The 24,288-nt window shown below is 40.4% G+C and overlaps 1 protein-coding gene across 1 annotated transcript in view; it reads left to right on the forward strand.

The window, feature by feature from the left end:
• Positions 1-24,288, forward strand: part of ULK4 (unc-51 like kinase 4) — a 610,308-nt gene that overhangs the window by 180,062 nt on the left and 405,958 nt on the right. The gene's annotated exons all lie outside the window — the stretch shown is intronic.

Below are 24,288 nucleotides of genomic sequence, written 5' to 3' on the forward strand. Positions count from 1 at the left end.
ACCTTAACTTTGTGTCATTAAATTGTTTAGCTCGTTAAGAAATGGAGGTTCCGCTCATTACTGGACCTCACTAACACTAACCTGATGGAGGAATCACATTGTTGCTTGCTTCTGCTGGCTGGGGAATGGGAGAAGAGCTTCTGGCTCAGATATGCTGCATCCAGCTCTCTGGGAAACTGGAGAGGGCCTTGCTTTGGTTGGGGAGGGAGTGGAGGATCAGTTGCCTGCTCAGCTCACTGGATGCTCTCCCTGGGGTGAGGTGGTGGGTGGTGGGATCAGATCGATGCTGCCTGTTCCCACCGGGCAGAGGATGGAAGATTAGCTGCTTGATGGCCTGTCCACACCTCCCCGCTGGGGAGTGGGAGTGGGCTACCTGCTGTTTGGGGTGGCCCATTGCCTGCCTCCACTGAACTGTAGAGGAAGGAGAGGCTGTATGCAGTTTTCTATTGGTGTTTTGCCAAAGTAGGGCAGGTAATCTTACAAAAATTTCCCCTAAGGCTATCTTTTTACTGGTGCTTTGGCTAAGGGAAGCAAGGCTTTTCTTTTTGGGGGGGATAGTTGTGGGTCCGCAAGTTCTGCAACATCCTTTTCTGAATATGTGAGCCACAGTAAGGAAACTGAGGAGACTCATGGCTGTGTTGTTCCTTAAGTCCTTTATTGTCTAGGCAGCTCACCTCCTTTTTTGCATATTTTAGAGTCATCTTATGCTTGTTCTTTATATTATGTCCAGGCATGTTTAGCTATAAGAGGGAAGATCTGGGAGGAATGGAGCATAATTCCATCTTGGCATAATTGGAAATCCAAAGTCACTTTTAAGTGATGCCCATGGAAATACAAATTGGTGCAACTTTTTGGAAAGTAATTTAAAAGCATCTATGACTTAACAATACACATCACTTTCGTTCTAACAGATCCGCATTTGGTGTTAGAAATAGAAGCATGAATTATTCAGGGTGTATCCCCTGAGGGTGTCCGATGTAGTAGCATTGTTTCTAGTGGTTACTATCTGGAAATACTATCCATAGGATACATTATATTAAAATAATGGTAAAGCTATCATATAAGTGATTCATTAACTTGGAGGTATGTTCATTATATATAGACAAGTGGCAAAATGAAAGGGCAGAGCCACGTATAATGAAGTTATTTTTATAAAACAAATAAAAATGGCAAAAACTCCTTTATTTGTTTAAAAATTTATTTAAAAAAAAGCTAGTGAAGGGTAATACCAACTTGGTATTATCAGAGGAGGGTTGGATAGGGAGATTGTTATTTTTATTCAGGAGATTGTTATTTTTATTCATTTTTATTTTAGCCTTGTTATAATAAGAATGTTTCACTCCTGTAATTAAAATATAATGAAGAAAAAAATGTTAGCAATAAACACTAGCTGATTTTAAAGATTAAGGGAATCCTTAAGGTAGTCAAAGCTCAAATTTGTTTCAACTTTATAGATTAAATTTATGAATGTGTTACTCTCAGAAACACAGAGCTAGCCCGTCCAGACTATGGAAAATGTTGGTACTTGTTGCTTTGTGCTTTGCAGCCCAGGTATTATATTAGGGTGTCTATAAAACGTAAGGTTGAATATAAAAGTATACAAAAAGAAGGCAGAAATCAGGTTAGAGAGAGATTAAAACTCTCTGTGATGAGTTTGCAAGATTGTTTATCCTTCCTTACCTGTCCCCTGGAACTCCACTAGCAGGTAGAATTCTAAACTAACCATGATGCTGTCCATCTGCCTGAGAACTTGAAACCTCACATCGAGAGCCCATGATAACCTTTGCTACATTATGTAGATATTTTTTCCTGCTTACTGTCATCACCATTGGCCTTTTGTGGATTAAATATCAGCACATTTTCTATGATGTCAGCTTTCAAATCTATCTTGCATGACAGGCAGTGAAATTGAGCTGTCAGGATCAGATAAAAATTACATGATGGCCCCAAAATGTCCACCTATTTTTCCAAAGGGTTTCATACTCATATTGAATATGACAGGTGATAAAATAGGGTCTTAGTAGTCTCTAGAAGTGATAACCCTTTCAGAGGATGAATAGTCTCGTAAGCTCATTGTATAGATTTGCTCTGTGAGCCTGGAATTTCAGTGACTCCTGAGGGATCACATTTTCTTCAAGGTTTTTTTTCTCCCCCCTTCCCCATAGCATTACTATTAATATGGTAATTAGTGAAATACAGTAAAAGTCTACTTTGATCTTGGAGGATTTTTTTTAAAGTAACATTTATTCTGTATAATTGGTTAACTGTGTGGGAAAAATTTTTCTCAGGTTACACCATACAAAAGCCAATTCCAGATGGATTAAAGAATTATGTACCAAAAAGGAACCATAAGCAGCTGGGAGAGAATAGGTTTAAATATATGTAGCCAAAGTTTTTTGAGTAGAAAAACAATGAAAGAAACCATAAAAGGAAATACTGATGGTTTGGCTACATATGGATTAGAAACCTTTTTTTTGTTTGTTTATTTTAAAAATTTAAATTCATTTAATTAACATAATGCATTATTGGTTTCAGAGGTAGAGGTCACTGATTCATCCATCTTATGTAATGCCCAGTGCTTACTACATTGTGTGCCCTCCTTGATGTCCATCCCCTAGCCACCCCATCCCTCCCACCCCCCTCTCCTCCAGCAACCCTCAGTTTGTTCCTTTGATTAAGAGTCTCTGATGGTTTGTCACCCTCTCCGGTTTCATCTTGTTTTATTTTTTTCTCTCTTCCCCTATGATCCTCTGTTTTGTTTCTTAAATTCCATATATCAGTGAGATCATATGATAGTGTCTTTCTCTGACTGACTTATTTCACTTAGAATAATACTCTGTAGTTCCATCCGTGTCATTGCAAATGGCAAGATTTCATTTTTTTTGATGGCTGAGTAATATTCCATCGTGTGTGTGTCTGTGTGTGTGTGTATGTGTGTATGTAGGTATGTATATACATACATACACACACACCACATCTTCTTTATCTATTCATCTGTTGATAGACATCTGGGCTCTTTCCATAGTTTGACTATTGTGGACATTGCTGCTATAAACATTGGGGTGTAGGTGTCCCTTCTGATCACTACATTTGTCTCTTTGGGGTAAATACTTGGTAGTGTAATTGCTGGGTTATAGGATGTAGATTAGAAACTTTTATATACCCCCAAATTATAAATAAAATTTCATGTTAACAAAATTCATAAAATTTTGTATCATATATAACAAAGAGTTAACCTATATTCTATAAGGAGATTCATAAAGATATGAACAGATACTTAACCTCCAGCAATTGAAATGCAAATTAAAATTATAACCAAATACTATTTCTACCCATCATAATGTATTAAGGAAAAAACCACCACTATCTTACATTGAAAGTACAGATTAAAGATTTATTTTTATTATTATTTTTTAAGAATTTATTTATTTATTTGACAAAGAGATCACAAGTAGGCAGAGAAGCAGGTAGAGAGAGAGGAGGAAGCAGGCTTCCTGCCAAGCAGAGAGCCCGATGTGGGACTCGATCCCAGGACCCTGATATCATGACCTGAGCCGAAGACAGGCTTAACCCACTGAGCCACCCAGGTGCCCCTGAAAGTACAGATTAAAGGACAACTTTTAACTAGTAGGTGAAGCTACCTTTTTGAGGGCACTTAAAAATGTGTATCAGGAATCCCTATGAATCAGTAGTTCCACTGCTCTAAGTAAATTTGAATCACAGGTTTGTACTTTTCTGAGAGTGTCAAGGGCCTGAAAAATGGGAATGAATTCTCCCTCAGTGTGTCTTCCTTTACTTGCTTGCTGAGATTTTCATTAACTTTAACTGTTATGGAAGTACCTAGAGGCTCTTTACACAATCCCCTGGTTCTAGTTGCCCTTGTCTACAGTGTAATCCTGACCACTCACTCTTACACAGTAGCGTAACCCTCATTCCCTAAAATGGAATTGTTGTTGTATCCTCTGGTGGCAGCTTTCCTTCCTTGGACCCAATCTAGCAGAGCCTTGGGGTCAGAGACCAGAAGTAAAAACCCTGTGAATGCTGTAAGACAGAACACAATTTTTCACTGTGTCCTTCCCAGTTGGCACCATGACTGAGTTGTCAGCAGGTCGGTCATTCCTCCTTCCAGTCAAGCCAGGTGCTCCTGGGAAAAGGATGCTTGCTGAGATAAGTGAATTTCATGGGCTTGAGCACATTACCACACTTCTTTTACTGTTAATAAAATCCTGGATATACTATTATATTGATTACTATGATGATAAATAAGGCATTTCTTAAATCCACAGTTAGTGACACAGGCAGATGTTTACAGGCAGGGAAAGCAAATCTGTATCCAGGATATGTAACTTGTTACACCAAGGGGAGTTTACTGTCTGACAGTAAACTTGTACTTGTTGCTAGATGACTGGCAGGTCTCCTCAGGAAATGGGGCCAAATGGGGCGCTCAGCTTTGGCTTCTCCTGTTGGCTGAAGTGGCAATATCCAGGTCATGGTTGATGAGGAGCATTCCTTTTGCTGAGCCCATGCATAGCCTCCATTGTTGCTGCCTGGGCCGCTTTGCATATGGGCCCATTGAGCAAGTCCCAGAGTGGCTGGAGGGAGTTGTGACTGATGTTGCAGAAGATGTCGTCCAGTAATTGAGAGCCTCCTCTGATGGGGATGCCCACTAAAGGTCATCCACATGGTACAGAAATGTCTTCATGCTTTGTGCCCGTTCAGAGATGTCTGCCTACATACCCCTTTCCCAGCATTTCTTGTCATCAGTCTTCACATCCTGTTCTAAGTCCCTGACCACCCTCCTAAGCTGTTAGCCAGTGCCTAGGAATCAGCATGCATTTCTGCTTGTAGCTGTATCTTCATTTAAACACAGGCTACAATAAAATGTATTTGAAGCTCTGCCACCTGGGAGGATTTCCTTTCCTGGAACTATTGTGATTTGGTTTGTAAACTGCAGGCAGCAGTGTACGATTTGGTGCCAGCAAATTGTACCGCACCATTCAGCAAGCAGGCTCAGTGGTTTTCCTCTTCAGTCAAGTGGTCATAAGTAATTCTCGATCAGGATCAAAGGGTGGGGGGGGGGCAATGCCATAGAGTGTGTGTCAGAGGAATCTCAGCCACCTACTTAGGCAACTTACTAGTACATTCTGGACCTGTTCCAGCTCAGTTTCTTCTACTGATTACTTTCCCTGATGGGTTACCGCTCTGTATGCCCAGCTTAGTGGCTTGGTGTGTCAGGTTAATGTTACAGGTAATGGAAGGTAACTCAGATGATGTGATCATTTGATGTTCATAGTCATGCATCTGTTCTCCATCAGGAACTGTTTCTACAAAGAATTGTTATCTGCAGATGAGCACGTGGCTCTGCTCTAAAACCCACAGGTCTCTTTGAGCAGCTACAACAAAATGCCAGAGACTGGCTAGCTTATAAACAACAAAAACATGGTTCCAGAGGGTGGAAGTGTGACATTGGGGTGCCAGCATGGTTGGAGGAAGGCCCTCACCCAGTCGTAGACTTCTCCTTGTGTCCTTACATGGAGGAAGGAACTAGGGAGCTCTGCGGGATCTCTTTTATAAGGGCACTAATTCCATTCATGAGGGCTCTCCCTTCATGACCTAATTACCTCCCAGGGGTGACCTAGTTGCTTTGTAACACCATCACATTGGGTGTTGGGAGTCCAAACTGTGAATTTTAGGGGGAATACAACCCTTCAGAATATAGCAACCCTAGAGATCTGTGTTGTGATTCACTACTTGGTGATTCCCTGGGACTTGCTCTGTCCACACTGTTCACCACCAACACTGAGAGTATCAGTAGCTCTTCTGGGTCATGGAGCCTGAGTGGAAGAGCAGCTCATACTCCAGGTTGGAACAGCAGCAGAGCCTTCATTCACAGCACCTCTGTTCGAAACTAGCAAGTTTTTAAATGGGTTCCTCAGAAAATGAGTTAAGGAGAACACATTCAAAGGTGGTACATATTGCTTCCTAAGTTCGCAAGAGCCCACTTTTTGGATCGTAGTTGGTAGAAGATGCAATAATTTGTTTTGGACCCGGAGGGATGCCCCAACATACTCTAGACCAGTGAGCCCCAGAAAGTTCACTGAGGACTATTAGGCCCATGGATTTTTATGGGGTTTATCTGTCTCTCCTGTCTTCCTAACCAACTGAAGTAGCCGCTGCTAACTGTTCCTCAAGTCCAATCAGCTTAATGCCAACAAAGTAGCGTGCAAGTGTGATGTTGGATAGACATCAAGATGATCTAGATCTTTGCAACTGTTTTATGGCTGAGAGCAGGATCATGGCATGACTCAAAGGCAAGGCAGTGAACATTGACTGTTTACTCTGATGAGTAAAAGCAAACACATGCTGGTGGTTCTTCTAATCTGGTAACAGTAAAAAGCCTTCCTCAGGTCAATAGCGACTACAATTCCAGGGCGGTGTTGATTTGCTTCAGGAGGGATCCTGAATCTTAAACCAGCTGCAGCTGGAGTCACAGCCTGTTCCTATTTTGGATCACTTACAGTCATTCAAGATCTAGCATAGTCATTTCTAAGATTCTGCACTGGCTAAGTTAGACAGTTTAAATGGGGGCATTTTTTCAATTTTTTGCTATTGGCGTAATTTGGTGTGATTTGGTTTTCCACTGGTATGGTTTACTATCTTGTTAGGGGACATGCCAGACACTGCCATTTATCCCTTCTGATCATAATAGGCCTCACTGCACAGATCAGATAGCCAGTGGATGGATTCTGCTAGTTGCTAAGTATGCCTGTTCCAGTTATAAATTTAGGAACTGAAGAAATAATCACTGACTAGGTTTGTAGATATGCTCAGTGAATGCAATTTGAATTGGGGCCAAAACTCCACTTATCACCTGACTTCCCTAAGTTAAGAGACAGTAGCTTTAATTACAAACAGAAATTTTAAATTGGATGATTAATTTGCTGAGGATTCTGACAAGGCGATGGAAGAGAAGAAAAATGCATCTCCTATTTAAAGTACAGATTTTTGCTGTATGGGGGAAAAAACCAGTTATGAGTTAAAGAATGTGCAGTAGATAGATAAAAATGGGCTTAGTGTGTAGTGCAGCAAAGAAAAATGTGGTGTTTCGGTTCTCTAGAAATAGTATATGGCCACAGTAAGGAACCGATTGTGAAGTTGTCTAGGATGAATCCAAGTGGGATGGCTATCCTCAGGTTGCACGGTACTGCAGTAGTGTGGGAAGATCTGCGGTAGACACAGACAATGGAGCAGTGCCATCCATGGGCACAGTGAGCTCAGTAGAACTTGAAGGGAGTGGAGATGTCCTGGGGCTGGGGGGTTCGAATGGCAGGCAGAGGTGAAGGCATCTTCAGGAAGGGCATGGATTAAATTAAAGCAAGGCGTGTGGCTTTTCCATTCTTAAAACCTATCTAATTGCCTTCCCACAGTATGCAGTGCCATTCTCTCAATAATACGAAAATCTTGTCTCCTAGTTACACCATTTCCAGGCAGTCTGTTCTGTTCTTGAGCTCCTTTGTTTCTCCTCCACCTGTTCACAAGTAATTGCTAATTGCCTGTGTGACTTACTCCCTTTCTGATCCTTCCTGCCACTACTAGATTAATATTCCTTAACATGCCACTTTTTTTTTTTAATCGAGTCATCCCTTTGCTTTAAAAAATTTCCTTCCTGCGTTCTCTTGTGCTCCCTCTTTTAGTTAGCGTGGCCTTTGTGCCAGGTTTGCTGGTTTGTGGTTCCTTTAAGAATTGTTCATAGGACATATCTGATAAACAGTATCCAAAATACATAAGGGACTGATACAACTCAATACAAAAAAAAACCAAATAGTCTGATTAAAAATGGGCAGAAGACAAGAACGGACATTTTTCCAAAGAAGACATCCAAATGACCAACAGACAAATGAAAAGATGCTCACCATCACTGATCATCAGGGAAAAGCAAATCAAAACTACAATGAACAACAACAACAACAAACTACAGTGAGCTGTCACCTCATTCCTGTCAGAACAGCTAAAATCTAAAACACAAGAAACAACAGGTGTTGGCGAGGATGTGCAGAAAAAGGAACACTCATGCACTATTGGTGGGAATGCAAACTGATGCAGCCATTGTGGGAAATGGTATGGAGGTTCCTCAAAAAATTAAAAATAGAACTACCCTATGATCTAGTAATCACACTACTGGGTGTTTACCCCCCCAAATACAGAAACACTAGTTCAAATGGATACCATGTTTATTGCATTATTTACAGTAGCCCAGCTATGGAAGTAACCCAAGTGTCCATCAGTATAAGACAGATAAAGAAGATGTGGTGTATATTATATAATGGAATATTATTCAGCCATAAAAAGAATGAAATCCTGCCATTTGCAATTGTGTTGTTGGAGCTAGAAAGTATAATGCTGAGCCAAGTAAGTCAGCCAGAGAAAGACAAATACCATATGATCTCACTCATATGGAATTTAAGAAGCAAAACAAAGGAGCAAATTTTAAAAAGAGACAAACCAAGAAACAGACTCCTAGCTATAGAGAACAAACTGATGGTTATTAGAGGAGAGGGGGGTGGGGGAAATGTAGGAAGTAGGTGATGGGGATGAAAGAGTATACTTACCTTGATGGAAAAAAAAAGATAATCGGTTTCCTTCCTGTAATCCCTCTGTGCTCCTCCTTTTAGTTAGCATGGGCTTTGTGCCAAGCTTGCTGGTATGCAGTTCCTTTAAGAGTTGTTCAGGGAAATTGAAAGGGGAGGTGAACCATGAGAGACTATGGACTCTGAAAAACAACCTGAGGGTTTTGAAGGGGAGGGGGGGGTGGGAGGTTGGGGGAACCAGGTGGTGTGTATTAGGGAGGGCACAGATTGCATGGAGCACTGGGTGTGGTGAAAAAACAATGAATACTGTTACGCTGAAAATAAATAAAAAATTAAAAAAAAAAAAGAGTTGTTTGTCGGGGGAGCACCTGGGTGGTTCAGTTGGTTAAACGTCTGCCTTGGGCTTGGGTCATGATCCCAGGGTCCTGGGATCAAGTCCCGCATTGGACTCCCTGCTCAGTGGGGAGTCTGCTTCTCCCTCTGCCCCTCCCCCCACTTGCGTGAGCTTGTTCTCTCTCAAACAAATAAAATCTTAAAAAAAAAAAAAAAGAGTTCATAGGGTTGAGAAACTTCCCTCCCCTTATCAGGCCCCACATCTATAAACCTGTCTTGTTTCCCTGCCATTTAGAGCTTCGTATGCTGCTGGGGTTCTCCCCACTTCTCAGCCAGGTTTTCCATCCTGGGCACTTGGGCCCTCCCTCGGTTCACTTACATCTGCACCATCATCTTTAGGAAATTCTTTTAAGGTTCTGGCTGTGAATGGTACAGTTTCCTGGTTGTAGGGCTGAGGTAGATTTCCTGTGGGAAGATGCAAAAATGGGAGGTAAAATGCTTGGGTTCAACTTGCCAACTGGACCCAGAATCTACCTTTGTAGTTACAGAGCTCACAGCTGGAACTTGATGGACAGTCCTTGCTTTCTTTCCACCTCAGGCTCTCTTAGCTGGTTATCCCTCTTCTGTTTCATCCCAGGTCCTCCTTGTTTCCCTATCATTCTGAGGTGATTTCATCTAATCCAATGGCTTCAAAACCTTTTATCTGCTGGTAGGCGCTGAAATGACCTCTTACCACTCTAGGCTTATATGATCGCCATGTGTTCAGTTTCAGTGGCATGCCTAAGAGGAATCTCCAGGTTAACCTGTACCAACCAGATCTGCTTTCTATCTCCATCTCCGCTCTCAGACTCCACCATCTCAATAACATTTAACATGCTAGGTAGTATTCTTTATCTAGTTATTTGATCCCAAACCTCTGAGTAACTCATGTTTTTGTTGTTGTTCTCATCACTTAGTCCATTTCACCAGCAAATCATATTGACTCTTCCTCTAAAAGATGCTTACCTCCCCATTTATCTACTTTCCATCCAGACCTCTCCTACTCTTAGTCGAAGCCAACAGTATCTCTCCTTGGCTATGACACTAGCCTGCTAGCTCGTCTCTCTGTTTCTAATCTTGCATCCCGCCCCCCCATGATTTATTTTCCGTACAAAAGCTAGAATAATCTGATGAAAACATCTTTTCTGTACAAAAGCTAGAATAATCTGATGAAAACATCTTGGAGTTATCACTTTTCAGTGATAGGTTCAAAAAGGCTTGTTGGAACCATGGTGAATATATATATATATATACATATATATATGTATATATATATATGTTTTTTTTTAGGAATTTGATGAAATATACATATCTACCTGTAACTCTAAATTTTAAACCCATTATGGTGGTTATATGTACATACTTAAAAGTACATAAAAGAATATACTGGTTTAGAAATTTTTTCCATCCTTGCATTTCAAAAGACGGATTCATTTCAACACTCCACAGGCATCTTCTTCAGCCGTTTTATTGAGGTGTTACCACAGCTTGGTTGACATCAGCTCCTTGAGTTTCTTCTGAAACACCTGACACGGTATTCCAGGGAGTATCATCATCTCTTCCATTTGAATTGTTTCAGAGACAACACTTTCGGCACCCAAGTATGATGTTGTCCCTGAAAGTCCTATATGAACCACGCTCTTCCTATATAATAGTAGACAATTACTTAGGCATTTTTCCCATGCTTATTTGTGCTTTACATAATTTTATATGATTATTAAAAGGATATGTATTCAGCATGTTTCTTTTTTGTGTTTTTTTTTTTATAGTGGGGAGTTTTGTCTGAATAACTAACTTGCCTTTACCAGAAACTGGAAGTCCACTGTCTTTTCCTGTACTTCTGAAGTACTTTCAGGGTCGCCTGGCATCCAGAATACTTTTTATGGTTTTCTTCATCCTTCACTAGTCAGTTCTTGCTCAGTTTCCTTTGCTGGTCCTTCCTGATGATCCCATCTCGGTAGTAGCCCCATGGCTCAGCCCTTGGACATGCCCTTCCCAGGAGATCTCTTTCAGTTTAATGGCCTTACCTACCATCTGCATGTGGATCATTGTCAGATCATTGTCAGATTAGTGTCATCAGCCTAGACCTTAACCTCTGAACCCAGACTCACATGCCAGCTGCCAACATGATATCCACAGTTACTTGTCTAATACTGGATTTTCTACCCCAGACTTGCTATTCTATTGGTCTGTACCCCTCTCAATAAATGGCAGCTCCGTTTTTTCCAGCTGTTTAGTTACATAGTTATTCTTGGCTTCCCTCTTTCACATCTCGCATCTCTAATCAATAACAAGTTTAATTATTTGTACCTTAAAAAAATACCTAGAATCTCACAACAATTTCTCACTCGAGCTATGACACTGGCTCTTCACTGGTATTCTTAGGTTTGTATAATCTGTCCTCCTCGTGTTATCCAGAGTGCTGTTTGTAACCCACAAGTCAGATCATGCCATTCCCTCTCACTGAGAGTGAAATTCAAGGTTCTTACCATGGCCTATAATGTCTTACAAGATCTGGAGCCTATCTCTCTGCTCTTTTCCGTCAGTGTGCTCCAGCCACACAAGAACACACCGAGCACACGCTTGCTTTGGGATGTTGCGTGTGCCTTCCCAGCTGCCTGGAACATTTTGCCCTGGCCTCCACATTGCTCGCTTCTTCACTCCATCTGCTCTCTGCTTAAATGTCATCCTGCCAGAGATGCCTTCTCTGACAAGTGACTAATTGTCTTACTCTTCTTTAACTTTTAGGATTTACCACTGTGTAAACTATTTTGTAGGTATTTGTTAATTATCTGTCTTTTTCCCACTTGAATGTACATTCCATGAGCCTTATCCCCATCATCTAGAAAAATGCTTAACTCATAGTAGACACTGTAAATATTGAGCTAATAAATGAATATCATTATCCTTGTACTCATTGAGTTCATTTTACTAAAGGCACTGCACTGATGTAAGTACTGGAGATATAAACAAGTTTAGGATATGGCAGGTTTGGCTGCAGACTCACGATAGTACAGCAGGAGGCGAATCAGGGACCTACAAAGGTGGATGTGTGTGGAATGAGCATAAAGATTCCTTGGGAGATGGTAGTAAGAAAACTGTGGTCAGATTGGTGGGAATGACTCACAGGAATAAATGGAAGGAAATGGGGGACCAGGCAGTAGATTGGAAAGCAGATGTGTCCTAGGCAGAAATAATTCTATTACAGGTAATGGGGGAGAGGAAGAGGAGTGGATCTTATTTTTTTTTTGTGGTTTACTTGGATTACAGTGCAGATTGTTGGTCTTTTTAATTGATCTCTTTGTAGAAAGCTAAAAAATATCATTTACAGTTTTGTTGTAGAGCAATTGTAAAGTGTTTATGGACACTACACTCAAATGTTCCCACATTTTATTTTGTTCATAGAATGTGAATCCTTTTAGGAGCTAATGTTCCTCTGTCAGTAAAGCCAATCTACCCTACTATAGCCTGTGTAAACACATCCTATAATGGGAGGGCACTGGGGAGAGCACAAAGAAATGAAGCGTCATTCTAGAGTTAGTTTGATATTGTTATGGATCCCATCAGTCTTTTATTTCTCCCAGCAGAGTAATGGATATTTTCTTATGTGTTAAAAGTCTGTGCTAGTGTTTGGAAACTATTTGAGTAGTTTTCGCCTTAAAAAAAGATATATTTCAGGCTATGGTAGTTAGGTAGCACATTATTACATTTTGTAACAGATAATTTAAATACCAAGGAAAAATCAGTTCCTTATAGACAAGTGTCTTGCTTTTTTTAATACTCTGTGAATTTTGGCAGGATTTCTTTTGGATCCCCTGATTTTCAATAGATAAACATTTCCATATTCTCTGTTTTCTGTTTCTGGAACTGCCTGTTACTTATATAAGGGATTTCCTGGAACAAGGAAAGAAGCCCTCTTCTGAAACATCTCAATTTCTGAGTGGATTCCAGTGATCCAGGCTTATTGATACCCCAGCTGCCTTCCAGAAGCAAATGTAAATCCTGTCTGGAGAAGTCTAATCCTAGGCTTCAAAATATTTTTCCAGTTTTCATGTATAGAATCTAACCCTCAATAGAAAGTAATTAGGCCTATGAGGACATAAGATGATATGACAAAAACAAATGAACAAACAAACAAACAAGGTAACAGTATCCACAAAGGATACAGACGATGGACGTATCAGATGTTGACCTTAAAATAACTAGTTCAGTATATTCATAATCAGATGGGACATTTCAATAGAGAGCTAGAGCTATAAAAGCAAACAAAAATGGAGATTCCAGAACTGAAAAATGCAGTAACTGAAAGTAGTTCAGTGGGTTAGACACAGCTGAATAGAGAATTAATCTACTGAAGTAAGGTGGGGTCAGGATCGAGAGAAATTCAGTATAGAAAACATGGAGAAGGGGGCGCCTGGGTGGCTCAGAGGGGTTAAAGCCTCTGCCTTCGACTCAGGTCATGATCCTAGGGTCCTGGGATCGAGCCCCGCATTGGGCTCTCTGCTCCCCGGGGAGCCTGCTTCCTCCTGTCTCTCTGCCTGCCTCTCTGTCTACTTGTGATCTCTGTCTGTCAAAAAAAAAAAAAAAAACTTAAAAAAAAAAAAAAACATGGAGAAGAGCAGAAGAGATGAAAGATGACAGTGGAAAAGGTGGTTTTTACAATAGTGCGGATTACTTTAGATATCTGTATAGAGAGACTGTATTAAGTTATACTGTATAAAATATCAATTCTGGTAGATTGCATGTTTAAATATAAAAATGTTATTTAAACAATAAAGCTTCCAGTAGGTAGCAAATAAAAATATCTTCGTGATCCTGGAGTTGACCAACATTTTTTAAACAGGACACTAAAGCACTTCAAGAAGGAAAATATTGATAGATTGGATTACCTTAAAATTGGGAACTTCCATTCATCAAAAGACATCATTAAGAGAATTACAAAATAAGACATAGGGTACAAGAAGGTATTTGACACACACATAATCAACAGTGGGCTCTTAATTACAGTATCTAAAGAACTGAAAGGGGATAACCCAACAGGAAAATGAACACAAGACTTGAACAGGCAGTTTATAAAAGTTATCTCCAAGAGGCCATTTAACACACAAAAAGATGCATAGCCTTATTAATCATCAGGAAAATTCAGTTTGAATGTGATGATGTACCAAAGGATACCGACCAGAATGGCTATAATTAAAAAACCTGTTAACGTAAATTTTGGCAAAAATGTAGAGCAACTGGAATTCTCTATATCTGCCTGTTGGAATGTAAATTGTCTTAATAATCATTTTGGAAAACTGATCATCTGCAGTGTCTACTAAACTGAATCTAAGAATGCTTTGTGATCCAGCAATTTCACTTGCAGGTGTTTACCCAACATAGCACATGTTTACATGTGCCAAACGTAAGATATTCTTAGCACTATTCATAAATTGAAACAGCTCCAACATCCATCAATAATGACTACGTTGTGGTATATCCATACACTGGAATACTATCCAGCAATGGAAAAAAGCATGGGTGAATGTCAACAAATAGAATTCAAGCAAAACCATGGCTGCAGATAAGTAGTAATGTTTGGTCTGATCATGATTAAGAATTGAAGGAATGACAGCCTGTTTTAGAAGTTCTCAGTGCAGGGACTCCTGGGTGGCTCAGTTGGTTGGGCGGCTGCCTTCGGCTCAGGTCATGATCCCAGCAGCCTGGGATCGAGTCCCACTTCGGGCTCCTTGCTTGGCAGGGAGCCTGCTTCACCCTCTGCCTCTGCCTGTGCTCACGCTCGTGCTCTCTCTCTCTCTCTCTCTCTCTGACTAATAAATAAAATCTTAAAAAAAAAAAAAGTTCTCAGTGCATGAGTGAATTTTCTTGACTTTTGAGTTTCACACTAAGACCATCTGTACAGACATTTAATCTGAACTTCATTAATATCTCTAATATGTTTGCCTTGGGCTAGTTTTGCTAAAGAGCATGAAGAGCATCCTAGTTATCAGCTGGAAGGCTGGGCCCTGGCTGCCAGAATCCTCGGAGTCTTCTGGAGAAGGGGGCTGGAAGCCCCAGTGGGAATTCACTTAGTCTCTATTTGTACTTTGGTAGTGGTCTCTTTGATTTGGTCTACTTTCTCCCAGTCTAGAAACTTTTTGTTTCATTTTCTCCCAGAATAAACCTCCCAATTTCAATGTCTTCTTGGATGCAAGTTCAGTGGCAGTCACCTGACTCATTGGGTAGAGGAGGTAATCTAGGGATAATCTGCTTTTTTTTTTTTTTATCAGACTTTGCCCTGCATTTGTTATTTTACCCTTCCTCTTTCACACTTAGTTTTAGAAGTACCTTTTTTGTTAGTAGTACCAGGCAAGTGGTTATCTACCTGGAAGAATTATGGATTTCGATTTCTTCCCAATCCATATGATAAATCAGTTTCCAATGAATTGAGGAATTCAGTGGGAAAGACCAAAAGAAGGAGAAGAAAGAGAAAGAAGGGAAAAGAAGGGGAAGAATACAAAAATATGCTTACCATGTTAATAATGAAGAAAATTCAAATGAAGACCACAAGATACGGATGGGTCAAGATGAAATCTGACACCAGTACATATAGATGAGCTTACAACTCAGAGCCAACTCCTACCTGGCTGTTGGGACTACCTTGGGACAGCCACTTTGGGAAGCAGTGGGGCAGCGCCGTAATGTGGAACTTTCGTGGTTCTCTTTCTATGTATGTACCTCAGCCTCTTTTGCCCCTGTAACCCAGGAGACAGATGCAGCGGCCTTCACAGTGGAATGGTCTGTAAGAAAGAAAGCTGACAGCAGCCATAATACCTCTTACTAGAAGATTGGGTTAATAAATGGTTGTACATCCTGCATGTTCTTTTAAAACAAAACTGACCTGATAGCTATTTTATTTCCTTACAGGAAATGTTTACATTTTTCTTACATCATAAGGAGTAGTAAAGTTTTAATGACCTGTATTTCCACACCATCTCCTGAAAGACAGCAGACTCCCTCTTACTGTAATCACTTGAGGCAGGGCTCTAAATGCAGGGGAAGCCAGAGGCAAGATTTTCAACCATGATGGTTTGTGAGTAAGAGAGTAGGACGAGGAGTAGTTTGCCCTCTGGGATCTTTCAAGAAAGCAGTTTCTTGAGTTTGGTGGTAGAGGTAATAGTAATTATTAATATTAATAATAACAATAATTGGGGCGCCTGGGTGGCTCAGTGGGTTAAAGCCTCTGCCTTCAGCTCAGGTCATGATCTCAGGGTCCTGGGATTGAGCCCCACATTGGGTTTTCTGCTCAGCAGGGAGCCTGCCTACCCCTCTCTCTCTTTGCCTGCCTCTCTGCCTACTTGTGATTTCTGTCTGTCAAATAAATAAATAAAATCTTTAAAAAAATAATAATAATTATCAGTACTAGCTACCATTTTTTGAGAATTGACTGTGTGTCCTACCCCAGGCTATTGGCTCATTGAATTGTCACAGCAGTATCCTAAAATGTGGGCATTATTATCTCATTTATAATTAGAAAACTGAAGCTTTTAAGAGTTAACAAAATGTGTTCAGGATCACAGTTTTACAGAGTGCTGCAGGGAATTACGTACAGGTTTGGTTGGCCGCTCCATCTTAGTATTGTTAGATGAGGTGACCCTGCTGAACGAAAGGAGAAAAAAAAATCGAGACATACTAATGGGCCACGGACCATAATAAACTTTTGGAGGCAGTGCTGTGGTACTGTCATCGGCTTACCACTTTTTTTAAAAAAATTTTTTATTTTTAAAAGATTTTATTTATTTATTTGACAGACAGAGATCACAAGTAGGCAGAGAGGCAGGCAGAGAGAGAGTGGGGGGAAGCAGGCTCCTCGCTCAGCAGAGATCCCAATGCGGGGCTCGATCCCAGGCTTATCATTTTTTGAAAGTCATCCTGACACTTGGCATTGTGAGAAAGCATAACTCTATAGATCTTACAGAGAGGGATAGTCTTTTTGCCTGCACTCAGCACTTGTCATTTGGTAGAGTCTCATGTGTTATTGAGCATTATATCACCTAAACAATATCTTTTCTTTTCTCTCTTTTTTTTTTGAGAACAGCTGACACACGATGTTACATTACTTTGAGATGTACAACAGAGTGATTCCATAACTCTGTACATTGTCCTGTGTCCACTGCAAGTGTAGCTCCCATCTGTCCCCATACAATGCTTTTACAGTACCAGTGGCTATATTTCCTATGCTGTGCCTTTTATTCCTGTGACTTAAAAAAATGGACTCTGTAGGACAATGATATTATTCCATGTTTTGAGTAGATAATTTGTATTCATTGTTCAAAAATCAAAGAAAATTCAGAAGTGTGAAATATATTCCACCTTGTGTTCCAAAGCCCCAGAGCACCATCATGCAATATTAAGCATTGTTATTAGTTGCTTTTGGCTTGTGTATCCCTTCCAGAGAATTTTTTATCCAAGGAAATGTGGGTATAGATCCTATTTGTTTACACACAAATACTGTTTTGAACTTTTCCTGTTTTACTTAACAGAGTTTCCTTTTTTTTTTTTTTAATAATTACAGTGTAATGATGGACCATACTTTATTTAACCATCCCTCTTTTGCTGTGCACATTCCTCCTTAATATCTTACCGTTATAAGCAGAAAAATATGAATGTGTTGCAGGTATACAATTATATACAGAATAATTTCTTCCTAGAGGTAGATTTGCTAGATTTTTTTTTAGTTTTGAAGATAACTGCCAATCTGCTGTCTCTGGGATTTGTGCCAAGTTATACTTCCACCAGCAGTACTAGGGTGTTGGTATCATCCAGAGTCTTGATGGCAGTCTTTGCTATCAAACTTTCTGCATTTGGCCATTTGAAGGCTATACAGTTATTTTAATATACTGTTGACCCTTGACCAATATGGGTTTGAACTGTATGGGTCCACTTTTACACAGATTTTTTTTTTCAATAAATACTTTGGAAAATTTTTTTGAGATTTGTGACAATTTGAAAAAAGCTTACAGATGAAGCATATAGCCTAGAAATATTGAAAAAAATTAAGAAAAAGTTGGGTATGTCATGAATGCACAAAATATATATAGATACTAGTCTATCTTATCATTTACTATCATAAAATACATATAAATCTATTCTAAAAAGTTAAAATTTGGGGCACCTGGATGGCTCAGTCAGTTAAGTGTCTGACTCTTGGTTTTGGCTCAGGTTGTGATCTTGAGGTCCTGGGATTGAGCCCTGCATAGGGATGCATGCTCAGCGGGGAATCGACTTCACCCTTCCCCTGACCCCCGACTCATGTGCATTCTCTCACTCTCTCTAAAATAAGTAGATAAATCTTAAAAAATGTTAAAATTGATCACAGCTCAAGCGTACAGACTATACGGGGTGCCATTTGTAGTTGAGAGAGATATAAACAAATGTAAAGATGCAGTATTAAATCATAGCTACATAAAACTCACTGTGGCACATACTGTATTACTATAAGAATTTTATAGCTACTTCCTGGTACAGTTGCAGTGAGCTCAAGTGTTGGGAGTATCTGCTTAAAACATCATGTGACACTAGTTGTCTGTGCTTGAGCCGCTGTTCATCTCTAGGAAATTGCGTTATAGTAAAAAGTGCTCTATTGTGGTTCCTGTATTGGTAGTTAGGTTTTTTCAGGTGAGGGGGTCAAAAGTTATATGTAGACTTTCAACTGTGTGGGGAGCTCAGCACCCTCAACCCCCACATTATTCAAGGGCCAACATACATTTCTCTTATTATGAGCAAAGTGGAGCATCTTCTTGCTTGGGCCATTTATATTATCTTCTCTGTATATTGCCTTTTCCTATCCTTCATATTTTCTCTTGGCTTCTTATTTTTATTCTAACTGATATCTGGGAGGCATATATATGTATGCCTCCCATATATACACACATATACATAAGTGTGTATATGTGTGTGTGTATACATATCGTCTTTTGTGGTACGAATTGAAAATATTTTCCCCCAGTTTGTCTTTTTAAAAAAGATTCAGCTTTATTGAGGCATAATTGACATATAAAATTGTAAGATGTTTAAAGTGTAGATTGTGGTGATTTGATACATTATGAAAGGACTCCCCCATCTAGCTAATTAATACTTTCACCACTTACAGATTTATCTTTTTTTTTTCTTTTGAGATCATTTAAGTTCTACTTTCTTAGTAAATTTCAGTTATACAGTAAAGTGTTCTCCACTATAGTCACCATGTTTTTTTTTTTTTTTAAAGATTTTATTTATTTATTTGACAGACAGAGATCACAAGTAGGCAGAGAGGCAGGCAGAGAGAGAGGAAGGGAAGCAGGCTCCCCGCTGAGCAGAGAGCCCGATGCGGGGCTCCATCCCAGGACCCTGGGATCATGACCCGAGCCGAAGGCAGAGGCTTTAATCCACTGAGCCACCCAGGCGCCCCCCATGTTTTTTTTTTTTAACTTTATTTTATTTTTTTAGTGTTCCAAGAGTCATTGTTTATGCACCACACCCAGTGCTCCAAGTGATACGGGCCCTTCTTAATATGCACCACCAGGCTCACCCAACCCCACACCTCCCTCCCCTCCAAAACCCTCAGTTTGTTTCTCAGAGTCCTCAGTCTCTCATGCTTTGTCTCCCCCTCTGATTTCACCCAGCTCCCTTCTCCTCTCCTTCTCCCAATGTTCTCCATGTTATTCCTTATGCTCCACAAACAAGTGAAACCATATGATACTTGACTCTCTCTGCTTGACTTCACTCAGCATAATCTCCTCCAGTCCTATCCATGTTGATACAAAAGTTGGGTATTAATCTTCCTGATGGAAGCATAATACTCCATTGTACATATGGATCATATTTTCTTTATCCATTTGTCTGTTGAAGGGCATCTTGGCTCTTTCCAGAGTTTGGCGACTGTGGCCATTGCTGCTGTGAACACTGGGCTACAGATGGCCCTTCTTTTCACTACATCTGTATCTTTGGGGTAAATACCCAGTAGTGCAATTGCAGGGTCATAGGGTAGCTCTACTTTTAATTCCTTAAGGAATCCCCACACTGTTTCCAAAGTGGCTGCACCAGCTTGCATTCCCACCAACAGTGTACGAGCGTTCCTGTTTCCCCACATCCTCTCCAACACTTGTTTAGAGAGCCCAGATATGGACCCACATCTCTATGGTCAAATAATCTTCAACAAAGCAGAAATACGTATACAGTGGAAAAAAGACAGTCTCTTCAATAAATGGTTCTGGGAAAATTGGACAGCTATATATGGAAGAATGAAACTTGACCATTCTCTTACACCACACACAAAGATAAACTCGAAATGGTTAAAAGACCTCAACATGAGGCAGGAATCTATCAAAATCCTAGAGGAGAACATAAGCAGTAACCTCTTCAACATCGGCTACAGCAACTTTTTTCAAGATACATCTCCAAAGGCAAAGGAAACAAAAGCAAAAATGAACTTTTGGGACGTCATCAAGATTGAAAGCTTCTGCGCAGCAAAGGAAACAGTCAACAAAACAAAGAGGCAACCCACAGAATGGGAAAAGATATTCACAAATGACACTACAGACAAAGGGCTGATATCCAAGATCTGTAAAGAACTCCTCAAACTCAACACCCAGAAAACAGATAATCATGTCAAAAAATGGGCAGAAGACATGAACAAACACTTCCCTAAAGAAGACATACAAATGGCTAACAGACACATGAAAAAATGTTCATCATCATTAGCCATCAGGGAGATTCAAATCAAAACCACATTGAGATACCACCTTACACCAGTTAGAATGGCCGAAATTAAGAGGTCACTATGTTTTACATTAGATCCTCTGACCTTATTGCTCCTATCGCAGAAAGTTGATACCATCTTACCTACCTCTCCTTATTCTCCCCACCCTCAGCATCTGGCAACTACTTTTTTACTCTCAGTTTCTATGAGTTTGACTTTTCTTTTCTTTTCTTTTCTTTTCTTTCTTTCTTTTTTTTTTTTAGATTCCACACAAAAATGCTACCATGTAGTATCTGACTTCTTGGCTTGCTTGACTTAGCACAGTGCCCTTAAAATCCATCCATGTTGTCTCAAATGGCAGGATTTCCTTTGACATGCTGCATAATACTCCATTGTATTTGTATACCACATCATCTTTATCTATTCATCACTTGATGAACCAAATGGAGGAAATATTTTTCCTCCATTTGTTTTTTGATTTTACTTATGGTATCTCTTCCTTAGAAAAAGCTTTTCTTAGAAATTTTATTCCTTCCTTCCTTCTTCCTCTCTCCCCTCCCCTCCCTTGCCTTTCCCTTCCTCCCTTTTTCCCTCCCTCCCTTCCTCCCTCCCTTCCTTATATAACCCCGCAGTATAAAAGCCAAACACATCAAACTGTAGAATTAAGAAAAAGACCTTGGGAAAAGTAAGGACCAAGGAATTGCTTCAGAGAACTAGGTAGTCTTAGGGCAGTTTCAACAGCAATATGTGTCTAGTCAGCTAATATTTATCAGGCACTTATTTCATGTCAGGAACTGTACTCAGAAGTAGAAAGATGTGGTGAGCAAAATCAGATATGGTTCTTGCCCTATGGTATTTTTAAATTTCCTGGGATGCAAACTATCAGATAATCAAAAATACATTATAAAAGGTATAAAAAATACATTATAAAATGTATGAAAATTGTAAAGTCTCACTGGCCAGGAGAGAAGAGAAGAGCCATACAGGCAGAGAGGCAATACCTTGTAGCTGGGGAAGGTGAGAGGGTCTGGAAGAACAGTGTAACCAGAGGAAAAGAAAACAAATCAAAGCTGGAGATGCATTTGAGGGCCAGACCCTATAGGCCTTGCAGGTCATGATAGGGACTTTTAAGAACTCCCATGTTGGGGCGCCTGGGTGGCTCAGTGGGTTAAAGCCTCTACCTTTGGCTCAGGTCATGATCCTGGGGTCCTGGGATCGAGCCCTGCATTGGGCTGTCTGCTCAGCAGGGAGCCTGCCTCTCTGCCTACTTGTGATCTCTGTCAAATAAATAAATAAAATCTTAAAAAAAAAAAAAAGTACTCCCATGTTAAGGATAGTGGGATTCCACTGAAAGATTTTAAGAACAGGAGGAACCTGGTGGACAAGATCCACATAAATGTAGGGTGTGTAAGGGTTAAAATGACAGAGTAGAAGGACATACACCAGCTAGGAGGCTATTGTAGTTGTGTGGAAGAAGGTAATATGGAAGCTTGCACTTGATTGGGAGTGGAAAAGTGTAAGGGTTTGGGAAACATTTAATGATTGATGTGCTGTGGGAAGTAAGAGAAAAGGAGGTGATAAGGATGACTCTTAGCTTCTGGTTTGTATTAATAGGGTAGAGAGTGATGTCTTACATTGGTACATTATATTCTGAAAGACCACAGGTTTGTTGGGATGATAATCATGTTTACCTGGGATATGTAGATTTTGAAATGCTTTTGAGACAAACAAAAGCAGAAGTCAAATCAGCAGTGTAATATAGAGACCAGGTTTGGGCTGCAGCTCTGGAATTGGAATATACACAGGTGTATATCGTGGAATTCAAATCATTGATGGAGATGAGATCGCCTGGGTCAAATGGTAGTAGGAAAAGAGCAGTAGATCTAGAACTGAGTCTTGATAAACTTGAGCATTTAGAAGCATGAATCAACAAAAGACACAGAGAAGGACCAACTAAAGAAACTGGAGAAGAACAGTAGGAAGGTATGGTGTTATGGTATATTTAGAGGAGTCAGAGGGGTGACAACAGTGTTGAACACTGCTGACACGTGCGCACTTGATTTGATGTCAGTGACCTTCAAGTGAGTGATGACCATGAGTGAGACTGGGGGGCGTTGAGGAACATGTAGGAGGAACTGTGGAGGTGCTAGGATAGATTTCTGTTTTAAGAGGTTTGACGAGAAGGGACTGAGAGAAGTAATGAGGAAGTTGTTAGAAGAATTATGAAAATTATATTGTTAAGTGGCTGAAAGTAAATATATAAAAGGGAAAATGAGTAATTGGCAGTTTTAAGGTTCTGAGAAGGTAGGAGAGAATGAGAGCTAAAGCACAGAGCAAAGGAGAGATAGGTCCTCTGTTGTGATGGGAGGAAAGGTGGCTAGGATGTGATTCACAGGAGGTGTGCATGTTGAGACTTAGGAAGGACAGTTCCTTCATGATGCTTTCTATTTGCTCTGTACAATAGGCACAATAACTCAGTGAGAGTCTCATGAGAGGGTGGACCCTTAGGGGTTTGAAGAGAAGAACAGTTTGAAAATAGACTGGACGTACATTGACCAATGAGATATTCAGATTGCTCCTACTGCTCTGGGCCATTTGGTAGTGGTGTCACGCATTTATGGTGGAGTTGAGCTTCAACAGCTTTCTCTGCAGGCATCCAGAAAGCCGATCTTTGGACTCATCCAGAGTATGTTTGGCTAGATGGGCCCAAAGAAAAGAGGGGACAAGAGGGTATCGAAATGATAGATAATGGGATATAATCGAAGCAGGAAGTAAGTGAAGAAGAGAGAAGTCTTGGTGGATTGGGAGAAAACATCATGGATTCAATTAGGAGAAGTTTCCCGAAATTGAGGCTTGGTCACGGTGGAAGAGCGTGCAAGTAGGATCAAGAGCAGATTATGGTTAGAGGGCGTGTTTGAAATACTCATCTTGGAGGAGACAATGTATTCTTTCACTTCAGAAAAGCTGTTGGGCAGATGGTTAAGGCTGGGCAGGGAGATGTCAGGCAACCCATTTTGGGGAGCAGAAAAGGAAGATTAGTTCCCCCCCCTCCTTGGTATTTTCAGGTCCCTCTCCTTGGGTTGGGCTGAGGGAACAGTGCCAACTAATCAAGAGATTCTTAAAGTTGCTGCTCTTGTCTCAGAAGCTTCCGGCCATAACAACAGTGTGTGGTGGCATGTGTTCTGGAAGCTCCAGGCTGGCTGGCTGAGCAGGCTGTCCCCATGCACTGTATCACATCTCCTGAAGCTCTTAAAGTCCATTTATCATGAAGTCTCAGTGTCTCATTTCTGTGGTTTACTTGTCATCAGGAAGTTTTGTCCTGTGAATTCTTTAAGTAGTAGTGATATACTGCTGGTGATTCATGAGTGTTTTCCCTGATTTTGATGAATGCCATGTGCTTGTTAGAGTGTGGCCAGCATTGTCATCAGTGACTTGAGCAGAGGATACCAACTGGCTGATGGAAACAGACTTTTGATTTGGTGTTGCCTGCATGTGTTCACGTAGAGCTCCAAGTAATAGTGAGCAAAAATGGCAAAAAGCCTGACCAGATCTACGAAGAGAGCTACATGAATGCTAAGCATTACGATTTCAGTATTCTTTATATCTATA

Source organism: Martes martes (assembly GCF_963455335.1).
Source record: "Martes martes genome assembly, chromosome: 1".
NCBI classification, from domain to species: Eukaryota; Metazoa; Chordata; class Mammalia; order Carnivora; family Mustelidae; genus Martes; species Martes martes.